Genomic DNA, 15207 nt, shown 5'->3' on the forward strand with positions numbered 1-15207 from the left:
AAAAATTAATACAAAATGATTAAAGTCCTAAACATAAGAACTAAAACTATAAAATTCTTAGAAAACATAGGGGAAAATATTCATGACATTGGATTTGGCAATGATTTCTTGGATATGATACCAAAAGAAAAAATAAATTGAACTACATCAAAATTGAAAACTTTCATGCACCAAAGTATACTATCAATAGAGTAAAAAGGCCACCCATGGAATGGGAGAAAATATTTGCAAATTATATACCTGATAAGAGGTGAATATTCAGAATATATAGAGAACCCCTACAACTTACAACAAAAAATAAACAACCCAGTTGTAAAATGGGCAAAGGACATGAATAGAGATTTTTTTCAAAGAAGATAAACAAATGACTGAGAAGGACATGAAATGACGCTTAACATTACTAATCATTAGGGAAATGCAAATCAAAACCACAGTAAGATATCACTTCACACCCACTAGGATGGATATTTAAAAAAATAAAAATAAAAAGAAGTGTTGGCAAGGATGGGAAGAAACTGGACCCCTTTTGCACTGTGGTGGGAATTAAAATAATGCATCCACTATGGAAAGCAGCATGGTGGGTCCTTAAAAAATTAAAACTAGAATTACCATATGATCCAGCATTCCACTTCTGGGTATACATCCAAAAGAAATGAAAGCAGGGTCTGGAAGACATATTTTTACATCTATTTCATAGCAATATTATTCACAGCAGCCATAAAGTAGAAGCAATCAATGTGAGTGTCAAATAACAGATGAACAGAAAAACAAAACGTGGTATAAATATACACCAGAATATTATTCAGCCTTAAAAAGGAAGGAAATTCTGATATATGCTACAACATAGATAAACCTTGAGGACGTTGTGCAAGTGAAATAAGCCAGTCGCAAAAGGAAAAATACTGTATGGTTCCACTTAGAGTAGTCAGATTCAGCGAGACAGAAAGTAGAACGGTGGTTGCCAGGGGCTGGAGGGAGGAGGAATAGAGAGTTATTTTCTCATGGGTACAGAGATTTTTGTATGGGAAGGTGAAAAAATTTCAAGAGATGAATGGTAGTGATCGTTGTATAACAATTAAATGTACTTAATGCTTCTGAATTGCACCCTTAAAATGGGTACAACATAGTAAATTTAAGTTATGGCTTACTATGGTTTTTAAAAATTTCAGCGATGTATAAAATATATATACTGCATCAAGTTAGTTTTTTATTCCAGGAATGCAAGAACGGTTTAATATTAGAGAACAAAAAAATGTGATTATCTCAGTAGATGTACAAGAAGCAGTTAAGATAATTCAACATGAACTGTGATTTAAAAACAAACAAAAATTCTACCTTACTTAGAAGATACTTTTAAAAACTCAATAACATTACCTACCAAAAACCTCGAGTAGCCATTAGACTTGAAAAGGTCTAAGTTTCCCTTTAAAGTCAGGAATAAAGCAAGGATGCCCACCGTGGCAGAAGCTGTGAGTTCTTTATTATCTAGTCTCTCGGTCTTCCTTCGCAATAGAATCTCTGATTCTTCTACATGGATGCTCCCAAAAAGATTCATCTCAAGCCTTCCTTTGAAGCTAGGTGAGATAGATCATGCATGTGAATATGTTCTGGCCAATAAAGTACAAGCAGAAATGTAGTTTGGCAGCTTCCAAGAACTTTTCTTAAAAGATAGCCGGAACATGAGTTTTACTCCCTTTTCTTCTTTGTCCCTTGTTCCATCTTTCTATCTGTAACATGGATGTGTGGCTAGAACTCTGGCAGCCATCTCAGACCATGAGATAAAGACCTCATGGGGATGGAAGAGCAATTGCCAGAAGGAGCCCGTGTTCCTGGGAACTGCCTTGGGGAAGAGCTGCCATACCGTCCTTAGACTGCCTACCTCTGGACTTTTACATAACTGAGGAATATTCTTCGCTCTTGTTTAAACTATTGCTGTTTTGTGTCTCAGCTATTCGCAAACTAAATCCTGTCTAATAAGTCCATTGTCACTACTTCTATTTGATATTTTACTGGAGACCCTCACAATGCAATAAGACAAGAAGTTAAAAACACATCTAATAAGAGAGTTTAACAAGGTTGATGGATACATTTTCAATATATTAAAAGCATTTGGTTTGTATACACTAACATCAACAAATGAGAAGATTCAACTAAAAAACTACCATAGCAATAAAAATTAGAACTTATCTGAGAATTACTCTAACAAAAGACCTTTATGTATTAAGATTATTACCAAACTTTTTTGAAAGACATAAAAGCAGATTTATATAAATGTATCATGTTCATGGCAGAAGGATTCATTCCGTAAAGATGTCAGTTATTCTCAAATTAATAAATTCAATGAAATTCCAATTAAAAACCCAATGAGACAAAGCCACTTGGCAAATTGCAAACATTCAAAATAGGGTAGGTGTCTTTATTGAATCCAGTGGAGGAGACAAGTATGCCATTAGTTTCCAACCTTTGTTCTCTCTTATTCAGCCTCATCCTAAAATTTATATGAATGAGCAAAGAGAATAGACATGATGATGTTAACAATTGTAAGGAGGACACGCTTTACAATATACAAAGCTGCAACCGCACTGTCCACATGGTAACCACTAACCATGAGTGGCCAGTGAACATTCGAATATGAGCAGTTCAAACTGAGATGTGCCGTAAGTGTACAACACACATCGTATTTTGAAGACCGAGTAGAAAAAGAATGAAAACTACCTCAGTAATTATTTTTTATTGATCAGACATAGAAATGATAATATTTTAGATACCCTGGGTTAAATAAAATATATTATTAAATAATTTTAACTTTTGGGGACTTTAAAAAAATTAAGCCTTTTATTTTGGTATAATTATAAATTTACTCACCCTTTTAAAAAATTGTTTAAATGTGGCTACTAGAGAAAAACAAGTAGGACAATATAGAGAGTTTAGAAACATATCTACATATATTTGAAAATGAGAGTCAAAGCAATGGCATTACATATGAGTCAAGAAAGAATGTCGTATTTAATAAATGCTGCTGGGCCAAATGGCTGTCCATATGAAGAAAAATGTAATGGCACCTCTGTTTCATACCATACACAAAATTCCTTTCCTAAAAAAAAATAAAAGAGTCTATGGCCATGCTACCCTGAACAAGCCCGATCCCATCTGATCTTGGAAGCTAAGCAGGGTCAGCCTGGTTAGTACTTGGATGGGAGACTACCTAGGAAGACCGGGTGCTGTAGGCGTAAAAAATAAAAAAATAATAAGGGATTGTAAACTGACAAGGTCGTTGCAATCTGTGAGGTCAACCAAGGGTTGCCTCACCTAAAATATAATAATGATAAATAAATAAATATAAATAAATAAAAGAAAACAAACAAAAAAATCAATTCCTATGGAATAAAGACCTGAATGTGAAAAATAACTTTAGAATTTATATTTATGCTAAAATATTATGCTAAAAATATTTAGTATAATATCTTTATGATCTCAGGCCCTGTAAGATTTTATAGGCAAGATACAAAAAGCACAAAATAATGGAAAAGATTATTAAATTTAATGACCTTATTTATCATTTAACCGAAATTTAACTACAATACAGTTGTAAACTTCTGTACAACAAAAGATTCTCTAAAGAAAGTGAAAAGACAAGCTACAGACTGGTCAAACGTATTTTCCACTAATATAACTGAAAAAGGATTTGTATCAAGAATAAATAACTCCTTCAAATTGATCACAGAGGACAGTCAAATAACAAAGAGTCCCCCCACCCACCCAGTAACAGGAAAAATGCAAATTCTGTTTACGCTTATCATCTTTTAAAATCAATGCTGGTGAGGATGTGGAGTCCTAGACACAACTGACTCAAGTAGTAGTTGGAGGGCAAGAGTGAGCAAATTACCACTATCTCATCAAAGTGAAGATGCCTGTTGTCTGAGATCCAGAAATTCAACTCCTACACGTTATCCTAGAGAAACGCTCACCCACAGGTATAAGAACGTCCTTTGTAGTATTGTTTAAGATAAGTGAAAAAGTGGCAACAACTCCTTTGTCAAAAAGCTGTATAAATATACTTAGGGTTTTCATACATGACATTTTTAAACAAATGACCTAGTGCTACTCGTATCAACATGAGAAGATCCAAAAAGCCATTATATGAGTGAATAAAAGGAGGTTTCTGAAGCCTATGTACTACATACCATTTGAATAAATCTTCCAGATATGCAAAATAATATCACATACTATTTATGTAGCCATGTGCAGTAAATGTATAAAAACATGTCTGCAAGTGCTAAACATCACATGTTAACAGTGGCTACCTCTGAGAAGGGTGGCAGGTTGGGGCACAGGGGGCTTCAACTCTTAAGTGTAATGTTCCATTTCTCATTAAAACAAACAAACAAAATGAATCCAATGAAAATACGGCCATGACGTAGGATTTGACAAAACTGGGTGATGGGTACATCAGTGTTCATAATATTATTCTCTACATTTTTCTGCATGTTTGTAATATTTCCTACTTTGAAAAAAGAGATTATGAAAAAAATCACTGTTTATGTCAGCAACAAAATTTTGTACTATATTTTTTTTAAACCATGCTATTTAAAATATCTATAAAGTTCTTTTTTGAAAAAAAATCTAGAATGTGTCTAAGCTATAGCGTTTCTCTGTTAGGGGGCAGGGACAACGTTAATGGGTGTTAATGTTTTTCAAGGGGCTCTGTGATGAACTAATGTGGGCAAACTGGAGACCTCTCTTGGAATGTCCAAGGCACTGTCATATGTTAAAGGCTCCAAGAAGTTCTCTAATTAATAATGAAGTTTGTATAGCTTTCTTTCATCCAGCATTTTTCAAACATCTAGCAAAGAAACCTTCTTGTCTGAGTGGCCTTGCCTTGGAAAGGCTGACCTAGTGACCTTCAAGTTCCTTTCCAATTCTCACAGTCACCATTTTAGTTTTGGCTCTGCCACTAATTTGCTATATGACTTTGGCCAAATCACCTTCCTTCTTGGGGCCTTGGTTTATTAAGATATTAAAGGGATGTGTGAAGTTTAGACTCTAAGATCTCTTACATATTTCCAGCTCTAAAACCCCATGTTAGAGCTCAGAGTTAGGATGATGTTTCTACTTAATTGTATCCCTCCTATCTCAAATAACTTTATTATTTAACTAAAGCAGGCTCACAGAGAAGAATTATAAAAATGCATAGAAGCAAAATAAAAAAGAATGCAATTTATTCCACATGCTACTGTGGGCCCTTTTTCAAAAGGTATGATGATAGCTAGCATTTATGGAACACTTACATATGAAGCACTGTGCTAGGATAGGTCTATCCTTATCTTCATTTTACAGAAGAGGAGACTGAGGGTCAGAGAGGCAAGGTCATCTGTGCAGGGTCATACAGCTTTCATGGCTCTAACCCGTCTTCCTGACTCTGCAACACAGGTTCTCAGCCACTAGCGTATAAGGCTTCCCCATTTGAAGGGGGTCTTCATCATTGCAGTGACTCCCTAAGCCCTTTAGGATTCTCTCATCTCTCCAGAGAGGCTGTAGACATTATTTCCTCACAAAAACAAAGTCAGTGCCTTCACTGCAGAAAGACGCCTGTCCCTCCCATAAACCAGGTCCACCTTCACCTTATCTCTAGAACAACTATGACTTGCCCTGGAGAAGGGGGAAAAAATAAGCCTTCCCCCACCACAACTCCACCCCCCAAATCACTGGATTTGGGGTAAATGCAGCAGGCTGGAGACAGAAGAATGGGTATGTATTTAAGTTTCACACAGACTATTGTCTTATGTGAAAGTCTGATAAAGAAAACACAATGGCTGCAAGATGGGGGCTGGGAGGTGAGATTTCCTGAGTGGAGGATTCTAGAAGACAGGCCTGGAGTTCTGGAGACTGGGTCCTCCTGACAGACAGGCAACCAGGGTGGGGACACCAGAGATAGTTGTGGGGAGAAGACCCAGCCAGGGACACAAGCCCAAGAGGTTTGGCTAGGATTGGTCTATTCGGAATTGGAAATGGAGGCAGGATGTGTTAGCAGTGAACTTGGTCACTGCTACAGAATCCGAGGGGCTAGGGCAGCACTGTCCAACAGAAATATACGTAATTTTAAATGTCCTTGTGGTCATATTAAAAAGTAAATCTATGAAATAGATTGCTCTCATAAATAATGAGCTTTCCCGTGGTCTTAGCGATTGGGGGTCCCAATACCCAGATAGGTAACAGAAATCTATGGAGCTAATGGCATATAAGCAAATTTTCCCATAAGAGAAACAACATAGCAAACATAATGATTTACGTCCTATTCATTAATATAACTTCCATTGTGGGAACTGTGGCAAATTAGAGAAAGCACACCACGTCTAAGGTAGCGCTAGTGGGCCTTTGCATCAGGGGTCTGGGGAATCGGTGTTGCAAGAACTTCCAATTTTTTTGAAAGAAGCTGGCAGTTGGGACTTTTAAAGGTTAGCTGTCAATTCTAATTTTATTTAAAATAAAACTGGGTAGGCTGGATCTCAACCCCTGATCTCCTTTAAAGCCTTGACCGTGTTTTATAGAGGAGGAAACTGAGGTTCAGAGTAGTTAAATATTTTCCCAACTCACAGCAAAGACAAAGAACTGGCTCTTTAGGTCATTTCTGCGATGTCGCTTATAACCAACATTGATTTTTCACTATTCCTGTTGAGAATTTACTAGGTGCCAGGTTCCGTGCTGAACATATGATACCTTGAAGGAGGTACTGTTTATAATGCCAGATTTAGACAGGGGAAACCCAGGCTCAGAAAGGTGGAGGGAAGTGCCTAAGATCACACTGTGGGGCTTGAACCTGGGTCTGTATCTGATTTATAAGACTCTAGATGCCCCCTCTGGCTACACTCTCTTTCCCTTCACTACACCGAAGAACCAGCCTCAGCGACCTGGTGGTTTTCCCGCTGTGACCTGCATCTCCACACTTCTTTTAGCCCCACCGCCTTCACCGTACCCCTCCTGTGAACTGGTTTCCGGGTAAGATTTTGTTTGAAGAAAGAATGCTACTACCATTTTTTTTTTTTTTTAAGTTGGAAAACCAGTGATGGATGGGCTCACAGTCTCATAGTTTACAGGGGAAGAAACTGAGGCCCAGGAATGGGAAGTGTCTGAGGTCCCTCTGCAAGTCAGGACCAGAGCAGGACTAGAATCGGATCCTGGAGGCCCAGCCCCAAGGCCAGGTCCTGCCTGGGCAGCTGTCCACTGAGTGTGCCAAGGCCTCTCTCCAGCTCCTCTGGGCTCTGCCGAGAAAGGGCCAACTGCACTCCCGTCTCGCCACCTCCCCCACCCTTCCTCATGCCTGTTTGGATAACTTTTTCACCTGTTCCTTCATGAGCTCTCCCTGGGGTGTGGCTGCCTCCCCTGCTTGTCCCAGGGAATCCTGGGGCCTTGGCAGTGTGGCAGCCCAGGCTTGGCCAGTTCCACGGCAGACAGTTTTCAAACAGTGGCTGTCTGGGCAGAATGAAACCTGTTTACCCAGGGCAGGGCCCAGGCAGAGAGGCTGCAGCTTCCTCCCCATGCCACTGCCCCATCATCCAGCCACTCAGCTTACTGACTCAGCTGTCTCCATCTGTATTTGCTCATTCCACAAATATTTATGGAGCACCTACTGTGTGCCAAGCACTGTTCTCCATGCTGAGGATAAAGCAGGGAACAAGACAGCCAGATTCCCTGCTCTGATGGAATTTACATTGTAGTGGAAGAGACAGATGATAGACAGATCAAGAAATGCACCAGACTTCAGGGCTGTTGAGGATAACAGTGACGGGTGGAGGTGAGTCAGCCTTGGATTTGGGTGGTCAAGGAAGGCCACTCTGAGCGGAGAACATTTGAGCTAAGACCTGGACGATGAGAAAAAATCAGTTATGGGAAGATCTGGGTGAAGGGTGTTCCTAGCAAAGGGAATAGCAAGTACAAAGGCCCTGGGGCAGGAATGTGCTTGGTGTCATTGAAGGATAGGAAAAAAGACCAGAGTGGCTGAGATAGAGTGAGCGAAAGTGGGAAAGGCAGGAGAGGCCAGCAGAGGCCAGACAGTCAGATCCCAGGGGGACTTTTAGGTCAGGGGAAAGAGCTTGGGTTTTCTGTTCGGTGTGACACAAACTGTTGGAAGATATTCAGCAGGGATTTTAAACACGATTTATCCTGAATTTCTCCTCTAACATTAACTTCGCTTTTTCCTTCTGTGGCTTTCTGTCCCACGACTCCTATTTCCAGGTACACTCGAGAGTGTTTGAAATAGTGTTTAATTTTTCCCTTTTTCTTTTTAATTTAAAATTGTTTTAAAAAATTCAATTGAAGCTTGATAGGTACACAACGGAAAAAATCACATACTTCTACAAAGCTGATACTGAATAGCAGGAATTGCTGGCCCACTCTTTTTATTTTTTTCATAGGCGAGGCAACCGTTGGTTGACCTCACACATTGCAAGGACCTCGTCCATTTACAATCCCTTATTTTATTTTATTTTTTTTCGCCTACCCTTATTTTATTTTATTTTTTTCGCCTATAGCACCTGGTCTTCCAAGGTGGTCTCCCATCCAAGTACTAACCAGGCCTGACCCTGCTTAGCTTCCGCGATCAGACGGGATCGGGCTTGTTCAGGGTGGCATGGCCGTAGACTGGCCCACTCTTTCCTGAACCTGATTCCCACCATCCAGGGGCAACCATTTGCAACTATTTTAGCTGGGTTTTATTCCCCGCCCTGGCATTCTCCTATTTCTAAATATCATGGTTATACAGCTACTTCTTGACTTTTTTAGTCTTACATGTAACGTATTAATTGGCTAATAGGAGAGATCCTATAAACTATTTTTCGATTTGGAGATAAGACAGTATTCATCACTTCATTTGCATAACCATATTACTATTATTACTATTGTTCACAGCTAATGTCATCGGTACAGGAACTAAGGCTTTTCTGTGTGTTATCTCAGTTAATCTGCACAACAGTATAGGATAGGTTCTTGCAACCATCCCTTGAGCTATCCTGAGAGGTAAACAGAACTGGCATTCATAATCCCATTTTCAGAGGACATGGAGCCCTGAATGACAAAGAAGATTCCACCCATCACAGCGGGGTGTGGTGGTTAAAATAAAACCCATCTTTCAGCCAAGATGGAAGTAGACAGGGTCCCTGTGTGCAGGATATAACTCTTCTATCTCACATTTTAGGTTTGTTTATTGCATCAGCTAGTATTGCCCTTACTAATACAATACCTCATTTTGAATCCTAGCTCTGCCTCTCATAGGCTGTGTGGTTTGGGGGTAAGTTATTTAACCCCTCTGAGCCTTTGTTAACTCTTCTGAGAAATGGGTATGATGACAATACCTACTTCAATGGGTAGTTGTGAGGATTGAAGGAGGTAATTTTTATAAACTGTTTAGAAGAGTGCCTGGCCCATAATAAGTACTATATAAGTGATCAATTAAACCAGAGCTAGGAAATGAATGAGCCAGAACCCGTATCTGGCCCTTCTGATGCCAAGTTCAGTGTCTGACCCCAAAGCCCAGACACTTATATTCCTCTTGATGATTTTTACCATATCTACCTATTACTCGTACTTCATTTACCTGTAATTATTTACTTGATATTTTTCTTTCTTTTGAAGGCATACATTAATTTTAAGAGGATCTCTTATATCGCTGCTTTACTATGCTATTTATAAATTTCTCTAACATACAGTAAAATAAATTCAATATGATTTTAAAAGTTTGTCCGTGTATTGCATAAAATTGGCCCCTGTGCCCTGTGGGTACACCAAAGGAAAAGTATGCTATTTTTAAGGTCTATAAAGAACCTTTGGGAACATTCTGTCCAGTGGCTTTGAAATCCTCTTGACCATGACCCTCAGTAAGTAACACATTTTACGTCACATACTTTATATACAGTGGCCATAAAAGTGGTAGTCACAATACAGACCCTGGAACCCAAATGCCTGGATTGGAACTCCGATATCACCCCTTGGTGTCTATGTCACTTTCGCTGAGTGGCTCGACCTCTTTGTGCCTGCATTTTCTCATCTATAAAACGGGAGTGACAATAATAGCATCTACCTTATAGGGTCATTGTGAAGATAAAGAATTCATATGTGTAAATCCCTAGTAGGTGTTCTATAAATTTTCACTATTATCACAATCCCAAGCACACATCCATACACATATAGAAAGGAAACAGAAGCTTCACACATGCAACATTTACTCTTATTACATGAGATGCACTATCATGTTTCCTATTCTATTTTACTTCGTTTCAAAAAAATGGTCATCTTTGTGAAATTTCCTTAATCTGTTTCCTGATGAACATTATGCTTCAATAAAAAATATTTTTTTAAAATAGTATATTTTTATTCAAATAAAAGGCAAGAAATGAAAATGAAAGAAACCAGCTGATTATGTGAACAGCAAATGTGCTAAAATTATTTTGTCCAGCGTAGTGAAAAAGCATTAAGAGACTTGGGTCTCTAACAGCTTGGACATTGCTGATCCGTAATTTCTTATGAAGACTTGAATTGCACTCTAGAAATAATATATCTGCCTAAAACCAAAAATATATGCTTCAAAGCTTTTTTAAAAAAATAATATTTGATATATTAAAGCAAGAGTCAGCAAACTACAACCCCTGGGCCGAATCTGGCCCATTGCCTGTTTTTGTAAATAAAGTTTTGTTGGAACGTAGTCACACCTATTCATTTATTTATTGCCAATGGTTTCTTTTGTGCTACAAGAGCAGAGCTGGTAGTTGCCGTGGATCCCACGCAAAGCCTAAAATATTTACTATCTGGCCTTTTACAGAAGAAGTTTGCCAACACTTATATTAAAGTTACGAATCAAAATTCTCAAGCTTAAATGAAGCCCAATTCTATTTATCCCTTAGTTTATGCTATTTACTAGTCTAACAAATTTTAACAATTACATTTTACCCAATATTTTACTTTGAAAAATTTCAAACCTACTAAAGGTTGAAAGAATAATACAGTGAGCACTAATATATCCCTCATCTAGAGTCACCGATTGGTAGTATTCTGTCACATTTGCTTTATCGCCATAGCTGTATCTCTCTATGCACCTTTTTATTGAACCATTTTATGTAAAAAATTGTGTATTCATATTTGTTATGTGTATTTGATTGTGTGTGTGTGTGTGTGTGTGTGTGTGTGTGTGTGTGTGTGCATGTGTGTGTGTACATGACCCCATGGCAGAAGTGGTTGACTATATACCAACAAATTCATGCTCTCCTTCCATAGTTCAGAGCTATTCCTGGAAAATAGCTACCCTGCTAGGGACCACATATCCCAGAATCCTCTGTATTCGGCCAAGGCTGTATGACTACATCTCACCAGTGGAATGTGAACAGAAATGATAAATGTCACTCTGGGCCAGGGTCACTTTATTTACAGAGGTAAATAAACTTCGAATTTACATTTTGGGTTTGTTCACTGCATCAGTTAGTATGGCTCTAATTAATACAACTCAATAAATTGTGTGACCTATTAATGAGTCAAGATGGCAGTTTGAAACACACTGGTCTGGTCCTCTGGTTCTCTGAACATTTTTGAACCACTGAGTCCTTTTATTAAGTGTTTCATTCAGAAGTCAAAATGGAGCTTCTCTGGTTGAACCAGAAGCTAAGTGCCTGGACCATTTGAATATCACCCCCTCCCCCAACTCCCATCTGCAGAGGCATCTTTCCTGACTCCTCCAATGAATAATGTGTGATAACCCCTGAGCCAGGCACACACCTCCTTTTTCTCAGAATAGAAGGCTGAGAGTCAGTAGGAGGAGGACTCGAGTGAGGCCACAGCTGCCTGGGGTCAGAGTCATCTCCCAGGTTGGTCACCAGCACACGTCTGTTCCTTCCATTTCCAGACCTTCCACTTGGTCCACACAGGCCGAGATGCATGGACCAGGCCTTGAGAACCCCAGGCACCTGAAGACTTGGAACTAAGCTTTGTCCTGACTCTGCAGCTGGACAGTTGCATCCTGGAACCAGTTGCATATCCCTCATTCTGTTTGTTCCATAACAGCTAATTAATGCCTAGTACATAGTAAGCATTCAGTCCCTTTCACATAGTAGGTATAATAACAGTAACAATAATAATAGTTAAAATTTACATAACACTTTCTACGTGTGACACTTGGCACTTTACAGATATTAACCTCATTTAATTCTCACAATCCTATGAAGTAGATGTTATTATCACTCAATTAGACAGATGAAGAAACTGAGGCACAGAAAATTATCTAATTTATTCAAAGCCACACAGCTAGTAGGTGGCAATCTGAGCCTAGGCAATCTGACTCCAGAGTCTGAGCTGCTAACCACGATATTATACAGCCTCTGCTATTATAAGAGGTAACAGGATAGCTAAAAGAATAGAGATTTGGTATCAGACATACTAGATTTTAATCACTCGTTTGTTGTGTAATGCAGGGAAACTTAACAACTCTGAATCTCAATTTCCCTGGTCATAACATGGGGATGATACTTTCCACCTTGATGGGTTATTGCAAAGATAAAATAGAGAAAACATATAAAGTAGCCGGCATCCTGCTTGTTATGTAGAAGGGGATTAAGCTAAGACAAATTCTTACTTCTTCATGGGCCCACCCTTATGCTGAAGACATGTGAGTCAGAAAAAAACGAAAGGCATAGTTCGGCACTTAAGCATCTCAGAATCTTTTTAGGAACAAGATAAACCATTCATGAAACAATCAGAGAAGTCTGAAGATACTTTCAATAAGGATGAAGTTAACTGCAGTCAAATAGAAGTAAAATCAGCACAATTTATATGCTGTTCCTCCTCTCTTCTGACTGAGCCCTGGGAAACCTTCAGGTTTCAGCTTAGATATTGGTCCACTCCTCCAGGATCAGAGGTTTCTGACCCCATCCCCTCCTCCTAAGTCCCTTTGCATTACCAGAGTGTCCTCTCCATCCATTTCATGGTACTCTGTCTTTGATTGCTGCTGGTCTGTCTGTGGACCCCACCAGATTGGACAATGCAAGATCTGAAGTGACATTTTATTCTATATTCCAGTGCCTAGCAGAATGCCATGCATACCATACGCCCCCAGTAGTTGTTTGTTGAAGAAATGAACAAGCAAACAATGAATTAATGAATTCAGGAGACTTCTGGGTAGAAATAAGAGACGCTCTGGGTATCCATAGGCCCCCTTTATAAAATGAGACAAAACAGGCAATGGTTTCTGAACTCCAACTGACCTATTAGCCAAAATCACATAAGGAACTTAACAAAAAATTAAAGATTCTTGGAACTCATCCCAGTAGATTCTGAATCACCAGGTCTGGAGTGGAGCCCCCAAATAAGCCAGTTTAAGAAAGTCTCCCATATACCAGGTTTGTGAACCATCGAACCATAGGGCTGAAATTGAATTGAGATGAGATGGGAAGGTAATGTAGAGAGGGAAGAAAGGGGGAAAGGGTGGGGGAGACTATTTTGAGGAATGAAGGGTGGAAACTGCCATGTCTGATATCTGACACAGTCCCGTAGCCTACCCAACTTTGGGCCCATCCACCCTTCAGGGAGACAAAGAACCTTATAGTTTATGATACCTTTTCTTTTTCATTAGCTCATGGAATCCTCATAACAACCACAGTTCATCCGATGAATGAAGAAATTGAAGGTCAGAGCTGAAGCAAAGTGTCCACTATCACACGATTTTAAGTGGGAGAGCCACTTAACCAAACTGCCTCTCAACCGATAGCCTCTGATCTGGCCTGAGGCTGATGCCTTTTGTCAAAGGAACTAGGCCTATTAACCCGGGAAAAATCAGGCTCATCTGGCACTTAGAAACAGATATACTGCCCTGATGGAGGATTGTTGACAGTAGCCAAATCACCCTGTTTTCTTATTTGCCCTATTCTGAGCACTTGCTGGTACTACTATCCCAACCCAGCCCAGCCCATCTCATCCATCCATCCATCCGTCCATCTACCCCCAAACCAATCCATCACATCCATTCATCAAACCATCTACCTATTCATCCACTCAGATATCTATTCATTCATTCATCCATCCATCCATTCATTCATTCATTAAATAAACCTCCATCAAAGTCTTTCCATTAGGTACTTGACTTTCTAGCTTTCCTTGAACTAAGAAAGTCTGCTGGGAGGTTTGTAGGAAACTTTGATAAAAGAAAAAGTGCTTTGAGGAAACCCCTTCCAGCTTCACTTAAATGCAGATGTGATGCCTGATGCTGTGACAGCCACCTTTGGTCTATAATGAGACAAATCAAGAACCAAAAGTGAAGATGTGAGAGAGGAAGGAAGGAAAGAGCATGGATGTGGCTGACATTGTTGACCATTGTCACAGGGCTGTTTCTTAAAACCTCCCCCAATTCATTCAACTAACAAATGCTTATTGAGCATGTATTCTGTGCTAGTCACTGTGTGAGACATACAAGGCAGAATGAACCACTGAAGTTCCTGACCTCATGGAGTTTATGGTCTAGTGGGGGAGACAGATACTACAACGCCCACCAACTATTTTGATCAGAGTAATTGAGAACTACAAAGCAGAATCCAGTGCCAGGAACACATTGTAAGTCCAGGGGAAGGTCAAGTTCACCCAGTATCACCACACCAAAGATGTGCTCATCAGAGACTGTCATACTAAGAAGGTTCAAAAACAGCAGCTGGGATTTATTGTATGCTTAACGTGTGTCAAACACTATTCTAAGCACACGTGACGCTAATCCGGGCTGTCCTTCACTGCCTCTCCTGAGCTCTGCTTCATACCATGTTTCCTATCTAGCAACTTAACTCTATAATTGCAACCTGAGGAGGTTTATTATTATCCCTCTTAGAAGACCCAGGAGAAGGGGTTTGCCTCAAAGCACTTTGTTGTTGTTTTCTCTGAATCAGAAAGTGTATCTTTCCCAGAGCCTCCTAGCAGACTTCCCTAGTTCATTTTACAGAAGAAACATCTGAGGCTCAGAGACCACACTGCTAAAAAAAAAAGGAGATCCAGGATGCTAACCCAGAGTTATTTTATCTGAAAAGCAGGGTCTTCTAGCCACTATCACACACGCACGCACACGCACGCACACGCACGCACGCACACACGCACACACAGCAAATGCCCCACTTTCTCAGGATAACAGTGTTTTTCTTTTCTTTGGTGCATGTTCAGATCTGGCCATGGGAGCCCTCCTTTCTCTGCCCCGCC

General features: G+C 39.7%; 2 pseudogenes; one reads left to right on the plus strand and one right to left on the minus strand.

Annotated features, from left to right (window-relative positions):
* Window positions 1-3112: 3112 nt before the first annotated feature.
* LOC111745188 lies at window positions 3113-3230 on the plus strand (annotated as a pseudogene).
* Window positions 3231-8519: 5289 nt separating this feature from the next.
* LOC111745177 lies at window positions 8520-8638 on the minus strand (annotated as a pseudogene).
* Window positions 8639-15207: the final 6569 nt, after the last annotated feature.

This window comes from Pteropus vampyrus, unplaced genomic scaffold (genome assembly GCF_000151845.1).
Source record: "Pteropus vampyrus isolate Shadow unplaced genomic scaffold, Pvam_2.0 Scaffold147, whole genome shotgun sequence".
Lineage (NCBI taxonomy): Eukaryota > Metazoa > Chordata > Mammalia > Chiroptera > Pteropodidae > Pteropus > Pteropus vampyrus.